Source organism: Lynx rufus, unplaced genomic scaffold (genome assembly GCF_022079265.1).
Source record: "Lynx rufus isolate CCGP_SWC_20201006 ecotype Redwood Valley unplaced genomic scaffold, mLynRuf1.p SCAF_6, whole genome shotgun sequence".
Classification (NCBI taxonomy): Eukaryota; Metazoa; Chordata; class Mammalia; order Carnivora; family Felidae; genus Lynx; species Lynx rufus.
Window position 1 is genome coordinate 118,229,227 of NW_025814878.1, and position 12,275 is coordinate 118,241,501.

The 12,275-nt window shown below is 36.9% G+C and overlaps 1 protein-coding gene and 1 pseudogene across 2 annotated transcripts in view; one reads left to right on the forward strand and one right to left on the reverse strand.

Moving 5' to 3' along the window:
• Window positions 1-12,275, reverse strand: part of EXOC2 (exocyst complex component 2) — a 280,355-nt gene that overhangs the window by 227,229 nt on the left and 40,851 nt on the right. The gene's annotated exons all lie outside the window — the stretch shown is intronic.
• LOC124529214 (elongation factor 1-alpha 1-like) lies at window positions 9,045-10,852 on the forward strand (annotated as a pseudogene).

The following is a 12,275-nucleotide window of genomic DNA, read 5'->3' on the forward strand; positions in this document are numbered from 1 at the left end:
CACAGAAAACAGAGATAAGGCAAATGTAATACACTAAACTGTGTCCCCTAAAAAATAGCATGCTATAAAGGTAAAATGAGTTTATATAGATGGGATCTAATCCAATATGACTGGTGTCCTTATAAGAAGATGAAATTAGGACACAGACACACATGCAAGAAGACCATTTAAGGACACAGGGAGAGGTCAACTAGCTATAAGACAAGGAGAGAGGCTTCAGATGAAACCAACCCTGCTGACCCCTTTAACCTGCAGCCTCCAGAATCATGAGAAAATAAATTTCTATTGTTTCAACTTTTTAACTACCCAATCTACTGGACTCTGTTATGGCATTTTTAGCTAACAAACACAGAAGAAAAAGAAAAATAAAGCCTTTAAAAGTATTGTAAGCTTTGACCCCAAATTAGTATCTGCAGAGGGAGAAAATTTTTATCTTAAAGAATAGGATGTCATGAAAAGGAATCAATCCAAGAGTAAAAACTCTTGAAACTTTCAAAAGAGGCAAAAGAAAACAAGATTTATATTGTACTTTTAATGCAGGAACTGACACTGGTTTAACCAAAGGTAGCAATAAGGCTGCAAATAGGCAGATGTGTGTTTGGGAGTAGGAGAGGTGAATAAAGAGAGAAATGGAATTATACATTTTATCTAAAATTGATTATCAAGATAATGGCAGATTAGACACAGAATCTGGAAATGTGGAGGTAGATGGCAGAAGACTTATAGGTGTCTGGGTTATGTTGTATAATAAAAAATGTTACTGACCTTTGTCCCTAATTTCTGGGAGACTCAAAATCCAAGAAGTATCTTTGTTATTCATGAGCCTTCAATATCATATGTATGTAATATTCATGACATCTCACTATCAAAGCCTAACCAGAAAGGGCAACCATGTGATTAGAGGGTTGGGGTTTTGAGCCATCATCAGCTTGGCCTCTTCTAGAAAAGGGGAATGAGGCCTGAGATTGAGTTCAATCTCATAGCCAATGAGGCAATCAATCATGCCTACATAATTTATTTAATACAATTAAAATAACAAAACAACAACAAAACAAGGACAGGAAAGAGATTACCAATCATCCAACAAACCAAATGAGAAAACTCAAGTTATTTTGAACCCTTCCCCTTCCCTAACCTACTTCCTAAATCAAAGAGTCAAAATCTTTCTGTTAGAATCCAAAGTCAACTATTCATCTCAGAGCCTGTGGTTTTCCCAGTTAAGACATTCACCTTCTCAGGGTGCCTGGGTGGCTCAGTTGGTTAAGCATCTGATTTCGGCTCAGGTCATGATCTCATGGTTCATGGCTCAGCTTCTATGCTGACAGCTGTGGTCTGCAGCCTGCTTCAGATTCTGTGTCTCCCTCTATTTCTGCCCCAACCCCACTCATGTTCTGTCTCTCTGTCTCTCTCTCTCTCAAAAATAAACATAAACTTTTTTTTTTTAATAAAGAAAAATCCTGTTTTAAAAAAAAGAAACATTGGGGCGCCTGGGTGGCGCAGTCGGTTAAGCGTCCGACTTCAGCCAGGTCACGATCTTGCGGTCCGTGAGTTCGAGCCCCGCGTCGGGCTCTGGGCTGATGGCTCAGAGCCTGGAGCCTGTTTCCGATTCTGTGTCTCCCTCTCTCTCTGCCCCTCCCCCGTTCATGCTCTGTCTCTCTCTGTCCCAAAAATAAATAAACGTTGAAAAAAAAAATTAAAAAAAAAAAAAAAAAAGAAACATTAAAAAAATTTTTTTAAAAATTCATCTTCTCTCCCTGGATATTTAACAGACTTCTAACTGGTTACTCAGCTCCGATTACCTCTCCACTACAATCCACTCTCAGCAAACACCTGCTAAAATACAGATCTAATCAACATCATCCCAGATTTAAAAAAATCTTCCATGATACTCCACTACTCAGAAATCTCCAGTGCCCACAAAATCCTTACCATTTTATTAAAACCTGTCACAACTATTCTGTATTTCCTACTTCACTCTCAATCATTTCCTTCATTTGATACTAACTATATAAGCCCATTCACCTTTTATGAACTGTCAAGAACTTTTATTCCTTCATGATTTATCTTATTTTGACTAAATAGAAAGTCTTTCCAAGTTTGCTAAACCCTTACCAATATTTCAAGGTCAATCTAAAATAGTCTCCCTGATCCTCTACAATGCTTCTGATACATAATTCTAATATTCACTGTGTTAAATCTTAGATATCATATTTACATCTCCTCTTTGAAAACACAAGATGTTTAACCAACTCTATACAACCAATGCTTGTCATACATATCTCACAAAATAAACATATCATATGACTGCTGAAAGAAATCACATAAATTCTGAATGTTTTCTGAATGTTTCATGGTATCAGTGGAACACTGGAATTAAAATAGAAGAGAAGAAATACAAGGGGTAAAGTATAGATACATAGTCTATATAACCTATTGGGTATAGAGACATAGTCTATATACCTATTGGGTATATAGACATGTATATTAGGTATATCCATGCAAAAATCTTTTAAAAGTTTAAAGGACACTTGTATACAACACCTTCACAAAGAATAAAATACTCAGTAATACATTTTACAAAAATGCAAAACTAGTACTTTGAAAACCACAAGACAATATTGAAAAAGATTCAAAAGCTAAATAAATAGAAAGACATGGACAGGAAGGCTTAATACTGTTAAGATGACAATACTCAACTTGATCTGTAAATAAAATTCAATCCCTATTAAATTCTCAGCTGGCTTTTTTGCAGAAATTGACAAGCTGATCAGGAAATTGTATGGAAATGGAAAGGAACTAGGACACCTAAAGACACCAGCAGATTGAAAGTAAGGGGATGGAGAACCATCTATCATGACAATGGTCATCAAAAGAAAGCCGGATTACATCAGACAATCTAAATTTTAAAATAAAGACTGCAACAAGAGATGAAGAAGGGCATTCTATCATAATTAAGAGGTCTATCCACCAAAAAGATCTAACAATTGTAAGTTATTTAGGCCTCCAACATGAAAGAACCCAAATATGTAAGTCAATTAATCACAAACATAAAAAAACTCATTGATAATAATACCATAATAGTAGGGGACTTCAACACCCCACTTACAACAATGGACAGATCATGTAAGCAGAAAATCAACAAGGAAAGAATGGCTTTGAATGACACACTGGACCAGATGAACTTAACAGATATATTCAGAACATTTCATCCTAAAGCAGCAGAACACACATTTTTCTTGAGTGCACATGAAACATTCTCCAGAATAGATCACATACTAGGTTATAAATCAATGCTCAACAAGTACAAAAAGATCAAGATCATACCTTGCATATTTTGAGACCATAATGTTATGAAACTGGAAATCAACCACAAGAAAGACCATGAATACTTGGAGATTAAAGAACATCCTACTAAAGAACGAATGGGTTAACCAAGAAACTAAAGAGGAAATTAAAAAGTACATGGAAGCCAATGAAAATGAACACACGACAATCTAAAACTTCTGGGATGCAGCAAAAGCAGTCATAAGAGGGAAGTATATAGCAATCCAGGTCTTCCTGAAGAAGCAAGAAAGGTCTCAAATTCACAACCTAACCTTATACCTAAAACAGCTGGGGGGAAAAAAAACCCAGCAAATAAAGCCCAAAACCAGCACAAGAAGGAAAATAATAGACCTCAGAGCAGAAATCAATGATACAGATATTAAAACAACAGAACAATGAAACCAGGAGTTGGTTCTTTGAAAGAATTAATAAAATTGATAAACCCCCAGTCAGACTGATAAAAAAAAAAAGTACCCAAATAAATAAAATCACGAAAGAAAGAGGAGATCACAACAAACCCTGCAGAAAAACAAACAATAAGAGAATACTATGAACAATTATACACTGAAAAATTCTAGAAGAAATGAACAAATCTGGAAGAAATGACAATCTGGAAGAAATTAACAAATTCCTAGAAACATATAAACTACCGAAACTGAAACAGAAAGAAATAAAAAATTTGAACAGACCCATAACCAGTAAAGAAATTGCATCAGTAATCAAAAATCTCCCAACAAACAACAGTCCAGGGCCAGATGACTTTTCAGGGGAATTCTACCAAACATTCAAAGAAGAGTTAACACCTACTCTTTTGAGGTTGTTCCAAAAAATATAAACGGAAGGAAAACTTCCAAACTGATTCTACGAGTCCAGCATTACCTTGATTCCAAAACCAAAGACCCTACAAAAAAGGTGAACTACAGACCAATTTCCCTGATGAACATGGATGCAAAAATTCTTAACAAGATACTAGCAAATGGGATCCAACAATACATTAAAAGAATTATTCACCACAATTAAATGGGATTTATTCCTGGGATGCAGGGCTGGTTCAATATCTGCAAATCAATCAATGTGATACATCACATTAAAAAAAGAAAGGATAAGAACCTCATGATACTCTCAACAGATGCAGAGAAAGCATGACAAAATACAGCATTCTTTCTTTATAAAAACCCTCAAGAAAGTAGGGAGAGAAGGAACATACTTCAAAATCATGAAGGCCATGTATGAAAAATTCACAACTAATATCATCCTCATTGGGAAAAAACTGAGCTTTCCCTCTAAAGCCAAGAACAAGACAGTGATGCCCACTCTCACCACTGTTAATCAACATAGTGTTGGAAGTCCTAGCCTCAGCAATCAGACAAAAAAAAAATAGTAACAATAATAATAATGATAATAATAATAATAAATAAAAATAAATTAAAAAAAATAAAAGGCATCCAATTCAGCAAGGAGGAAGTCAAACTTTCACTCTTCGCAGATGACATGATACTCCACTACATCAACAAACTGCTAGAACTGATACATGGATTCAGCAAAGTCGAAGGACATAAAAACAACATACAGAAATTGATTGCATTTCTATACACCAATAATAAAGCAACAGAAAGAGAAATCAAGGAATTGATTCCATTTAAAATTGCACCAACCACCATAAAATACCTAGGAATAAGCCTAACAAAAGAGGTGAAAATCTATAAACTGAAATCTATACAAAGCTTATGAAAGAAACTGAATTAGAAGACACAAGAAAGTGGAGAAAATTCCATACTCATGGATTGGAAGAACAAATATTGTTAAAATGTCGATACTACCCAAAACAATCAGCACATTCAATGCAATCTCTATCAAAATAACACCAGCAGTCTTCACAGAGCTAAATAAACGATTCTAAAATTTGTATGGAACCAGAAAAGAGCCTGAATAGCCAAAGCAATCCTGAAAAAGAAAACCAAAGCTGGAGGCATCACAACTCTGGACTTCCAAGCTGTATTACAAAGCAGTAATCATTAAGACAGGATAGTACTGGCACAAAAACAGACACATAGATCAGTGGAACAGAACAGAGAATCCAGAAATGTTCCAATGTATGGCCAACTAATCTTTGACAAAGCAAGAAAGAATATCCAATGGAAAAAAGTCAGTCTCTTCAGCAAATGGTGTTGGGAAAACTGGACAGCAACATGCAGAAGAATGAACCTGGACCACTTTCTTATACCATACAAAAAAATAAACTCAAAATGGATGAAAGACCTAAATGTAAGACAGGAAGCCATCAAAATCCTAGAAGAGAAAACAGGCAACAACCTCTTTGACCTCGACCGCAGCAAGTTCTTAGTTGATATGTCTCCAGAGGCAAGAAACAAAAGCAAAATGAACTATTGGGGCCTCATCAAGGTAAAAAGTTACACAATAAACAATAAACACAGTAAACAATAAAAAGCACAGTAAACAATCAGCAAAACTAAAGGCAACCAACAGAATGGGAGATGATATTTGCAAATGACATATCAGTTAAAGGGTTAGTATCCAAAATCTATAAAGGACTTTTCAAACTCAACACCCCAAAAAACAAATAATCAAGTGAACAAATGGGCATAAAACATGAATAGACACTTTTTCAAAGAAGACATCCAGATGGCTAACAGATACATGAAAAGATGTCCAACATCACTCATCATCAGGGAAATACAAATCAAAACCACAATGAGATACTACCACACACCTGTCAGAATGGCTAAAATTAACAACTCAGGTGATAATTGATGTTGGCGAGGATGCAGAGAAAGAGGAACCCTTTCACACTGCTGGTGGGAAAGCAAACTGGTACAGCCACTCTAGAAAACAGTATGGAGGTTCCTCAAAAACTTAAAAATAGAACTACCTATGACTCAGGTATTTACCCAACAGACACAGGACTGCTGATTCGAAGGGGCACATGCACCCCAGTGTTTATGGCAGCACTATCAACAATAGCCAGAGTATGGAAAGAGGCCAAATGTACATCGACTAATAATTGGATAATGAAGATGTAGTGTGTATACATATAGTGAAATATTAGTCAGCAATCAAGAAGAATGAAATCCTGCCATTTGCAACAACATGGATGGAACCAGAGTATATTATGCTAAGTGAAATAAGTCTATCAGAGAAAGATAAATATCATATGATTTCACTCATATGTGGAACTTAAAAAAATAAAACAGAGGGGAAGGGAAGGAAAAATAAGATAAAAACAGAGAGGGAGACAAACCATAAGGGACTCTTAAGTAGAGAGAACAAACTGAGGTTTGCTTGAGGGGTGTTGTGTGGCAGGATGAGCTAAATGGGCGATTACCATGGAGGAGGGCATTTGTTGGGATGAACATTTGGTGTTACATGTAAGTGATGAATAACTAAATTCTATTGTTGAAATCATTAATACACTATATATTAACTAACGTATTTTTTTAATTAAAAAAATGTTAAAAAAAAGATAACAAAAAATTTCTTCAGGGGGTATCTGGGTGGCTCAGTCGATTAAGTGTCTGACTCTTGATTTCAGCTCAGGTCATGATCTCACTGTTGGCAGATCAAGCCTCAGGTTGGGCTCTGCACTGAGCATGGAGCCTGCCTGGGTTTCTCTGCCTCTATCACTCTCTGCTCCTCCATGCCCCCGTCCCCCACCACCGAATGTACGTGTGTGTGTGTGTGTGTGTGTGTGTGTGTGTGTGTGTATGTGCTCTTGCTCTCTCAAAATTAATAAGTAAACATTAAAAAAATTCTTCAGATAAGTTTAAAGAGGCATACAAAGTTTATAGTATTTTGCTAGGATATTTCAGAGAATTTCAAAATCACTCAATACACACAGATATTAGATACTCAGTTTTCATCTGAGAGAACTTCCCAGTTTACTAGCACAGGGAGCTAAACAAAATCATAAAGCCACAGTCCTATGGCTTGAGGAGTAGGAGGATGGAGCTTTGAGCCAACAGTAACTAGAAAGAGAGGAACAAAGTCCTGGAGCAGATGGAGCCACAGAGGCAGAAAAAACATTACTGAAACCCTGGGCTGAACCCTGAACTGTATGTGAGAGACTCCAAATAGCACAGTAGACAGCAACAGCTTAAAGAATGAAAGAAGCAGTGATTTCAATTGCTGCCCACTACAGGAGAGACAGGATTTTGAAATCTGAATCTAATCAAATTAACAATGTCTATTAAAAAATATTCTTTAATGAAAAATTTTTAAAAAGCCAATGCTCTTCAGAAGAATACAAAAGAATCCAAAGTCTTTAAAATGTATTATCCACATACCTAGGATACAATAAAAATGACTGGACCCATTTAAAAAAAGTGAAAAATACATAGCCCCTAGTCAAGTAACAAAGCAGACAATAGAAACAAAATGAGCCAAATCCAAATTAGTAAACAAGAATCTGAAAGAGTTTATAACAAATAAGCTATTAAAGAACATATTATCATAATGACTGAATGTATGGATATTCAAAATAGCAAAACTGAAATGGAAATTCTAGGTACAATATATGAAATGAAAAATACACTGATGAGTTGAACAAAAGATAGTTGAAGAAACAATGAACATGACCATAGATCAATAGAAACTATATAATATAAAGAAGAGGAAAAAGAAAAGGAACCTATGGACCAGGGGCGTATGGAAAATATCGAACACTGGTATGAGTGAAGTCTCAGAAGGAGAGAGGAGAGAAAATGGGGCAGAAAACAATACTTCAAGAAAACAATGGGTGAAATTTTCCCAAATTTATTGAAAACTGTTATTTTCTAGATACCTACGAAGTCCAGCAATCCCTAGGCAAGATAAATATAAAGAAAATTGCACCAAGACACACTGAAGTCAAACTGCTAAAAATCAAAGATACAATCTTAAAAGCAGATGTGAATAACAGTGACACATAACACTGATAAATAAGAATGACTGTATGATGATAATTTCCAATCAGAAAAACTAGCCAAAAGACAAATGGAACATCCTTAAAGTGCTGAAAGGGGAAAAAAAAGTCAAAAATGAAGGTTTATTTTTAACGTTTATTTATTTTTGAGAGAAAGAGACAGAGTGTGAGTGGGGGAGGGGCAGAGAGAGGAGACAGAATTGAAAGCAGGCTCCAGGCTCTGAGTTGTCAGCACAGAGCCCAACGTAGGGCTCGAACTCATGTGCGGTGAGATCATGACCTGAGCTGAAGCTGATGAGCTGATATGTTCATGGGTTCGAGCCCCGCATCAGGCTCTGTGCTGACAATGTGGAACCTGTTTGGGATTCTCTTTCTCTCTTTCTGTCATTCTCTTAAACTTAAAAAATTCTTGGGGCACCTGGGTGGCTCACTCAGTTGGGCATCTAACTCTTGATTGTAGCTCAGGTCATGATCTCACAGTTCATTAGTTCCAGCCCCGCACTGGTCTCTGTGCTGACAGCATGGAGCCTGCTTGGGATTCTCTCTCTCCCTCTCTCATGCCATTCCCTGCTTACTCTCTCAAAAATAAACATTTAAAAAAATTCTTCTAATAAAAAAGAGATTAACAACGTTAGCTGTAGACAAAACAAAGCACTTATATCCTGCTGGTGGAAATGGAAATTGGTACAGCCACTATGGAAAATAGCAAGGAGGGTCCTCAAGAAATTAAAAATAGTTTTTCACAATAGGTTTGCCACCAGAACAGAGGGTGTCATGAAACCACTGCTAAATCTAAGCCAAAATGGATAAGGAAAAGGCTCAATCCAACACCATTATCATTAGACATGTAGATTTGGGCACGTTTACCACCCTTGGCAATCTTATCTAAAATGTGGTGGGATCAATATAAGAACCATTACAATATTTGAGAAGAAACCTGCTGAGATGAGAAAGAGCTCCTTCAAGTATGCCTGGATCTGGGATGAACTGAAAGCTGAATGTGAGTATGGTATCACCACTGATATCTCTGTGGAAATTTGAGACCAGCAAGTGTTATGTGACCATCATTGGTGCCCCAACACACAGAGACTTGATAAATATATATGTATGTGTAGATATATAAATATATGATTATAGGCACATGTCAGACTATGCTGTCCTGGTTGTTGTTGATGGTGTTTATGAATTTGAAGCAAGTGTCTTCAAGAATGGGGATGAGGGATAGAAGCAGAAAAATGTTCATCTTTAGCTCAGAACGCTGACCTCTAACCTGCATAGTTCTGATAAGGATCAAATACATGCTTGTTGCTATATTCTTAAAAGGTATAATGAATGCTTGTAAATCTCACCTATAATTAAGCACCCAAGAAATCTTGCGAAAGTAGTTTTACAAGTAGAAATTCGAAGAAAACATTTATGATCTAATACTCCCTCTGTGTCCCCTCCCCCATGATCCCTAAGCATATAAGCACTAGCCTCATACAGCAAAAGTACAACTCTTTCTGTCCACAGGTCCTATCCCCATGCTACTTGAATGAACTTACTAAGTTGCACCATGAAATGTCTCAAGGATCCTTGGAGACTCTCTCAAATGATCCCGCAACAGGAAGACACATGAGCATGTCCCTCTGGCTTACACACTGAGTCTGAAACAACTAATTATTGGTATTAACAAAATGGATACCATTAAGCCACTCTACAGTCAAAAGAGATATGAGGAAATTAAGTAAGTCAGCACCTACATTAAGAAAATTGGCTACAACCCTGACACAGTAGCATTTGTGCCAATTTCTGGTTGGAATGAGAACAACATGCCTTGGTTCAAGGGATGGAAAATAATTCTTAAAGATGGTAATGACAGTGGAGCAATGCTGCTTGAAGCTCTAAATTGTATCCTACACCCAACTCATCCAACTGACAAACCCTTGCATCTGACCCTCCTCCAGGACATCTACGAAATTGGTGGTATTAGTTCTGTGTCTTTGGGCTGAGGGAAGACTCTCAAACCCAGCATGATGGTCACCTTTGTTCCAGTCAACATTACAACTGACTCTTGAGTGAAGCTCTTCCTAGGGACAATGTGGGCTTCAATGTAAAGAATTTGTCTGCCAGAGATGTTGATCGAGGTAACATGGCTGGTAACAGCAAAATGACCCACCAACAGAAGCTACTGGCTTCATGGCTCAAGTGATTAACCTAAGCCCTCCAGGCCAAATCAATGCTGGTTTGTGCCTGTGCTTGCAAGTTTGCTGAGATGAGAGAAAAGACTGATCATCATTTTGAAAAGTAGCCAGAAGTTACTCTTTAAATGGGGATCCTGTCATTGTTGATATGGTTCCTGGCAGGTTCACATGTGTTGAGGGCTCCTCTGACTATCCTCTTAGGGGTCATGTTGCTGTTCATGACATGACAGACAGTTGCTGTGGGTGTCATCAAAGCATGGACAAGAAGACTGCTGGAGCAGGCGAGGTCACCAAATCTTCTCAGAAAGGTCAGAAATCTAAATGGATATTATCCCTAATACCTGCCACCCCAATCTTAATCAGTGGTGGAAGAACAATCTCAGTACTATTTGTCTCAATTTATTTAAGTTTAATAGTAAAAGACTAGTTAACAATAATAATGCAGAGAAAACCTTAAGAAGGAAAGAATAATCTGAACCATTTGGCATGTGGGTGGGGGCAGTGTGTATATATGGCAGTTTTAAATTATTAGTTTTTAAATTCATTATTTTTTTTAATGTTTTCATTATTTATTTTGAGAGGAAGAGAGAGAGAGTTTATACTGACAGTGCAGAGCCCAACACGATGCTCCATCTCATAAACCATGAGAACCATGGCCTGAGCCAAAATCAAGAGTTGGACATTTAACCAACTGAACCACTCCAGGCGCCCCTTAAATTCAGTGCTAAAAGAAAAAAAATTTTTAATATTTATTTTTGAGAGAGACAGGGAAGGGGGGGGGGCGGGAGGGGGAGGAGCAGACAGTGGGAGACAGAGGATCCAAAGCAGGCTCTGTGTTGACAGCAGACAGCCTGATGCGGGACTCAAAGGCATGAGCCATGAAATCATGACCTGAGCCTAAGTCACACAACTTCACCCACTGAGCCACCCAGGCACCTCGAAATTCAGTACTTTTTGATGGAAACAACTTGACCAAAAATCTGCAGACATTTTGAAACCCATTTAAACAATGTTTAATGAAGAAAAAAAAATTTAAAGAAACTTTCATATGATGCAGCAACCCCACTTCTGAATATATAGCCTAATGAAATAAAATCATTATCTCAGGGAGATATATGTATTCTCATGTTCACTGCAGCATTCATTATTCACAATAGCCAAGATATGGAAACAACATAAATGTCAATGGATGGATGAATGAATAAAAGAAAATGTAACATACACATACAATGGATTATTATTTAGCCTTTAAAAAGAAGGGAATCTTGTCATTTGTGTAAGATGGATAAAACTAGAGAACATTACGCTTAGTGAAATAAGCCATTCAGAGAAAGACAAATATTACATGGTATCACTAAAAAAATGTGGAACCTAAAAAAATAAGTAAAAAATAAAAACTTTTTTTTTTTAAGGCTAACTCATAGAAACAGTAGAATGATGATTGTCAGGGGTTGTGGAGTAAGGGAAATGGGGAAAAGCCGGTAAAAGGATACAAACTTTCAGTTACAAATAAAGTCTAAGGATCTAATAGTGACTACCTGGTAACACCATATTGTATATAACAAATTTGCTGAGAGAATAGAGCTGAAGTATTTTCACCAAATAAATAAAACAAAAAAGGGTAAATACGTGAAATGATAGATGTGTAGATCGGCAACATGCAGAAGGATGAAACTAGACCACTTTCTTACACCATTCACAAAAATAAACTCAAAATGGATAAAGGACCTGAATGTAAGACAGGAAACCATCAAAACCCTAGAGGAGAAAGCAGGACAAAACTTCTCTGACCTGAGCTGCAGCAATTTCTTACTTGACACATCCACAAAGGCAAGGGAATTAAAAGCAAA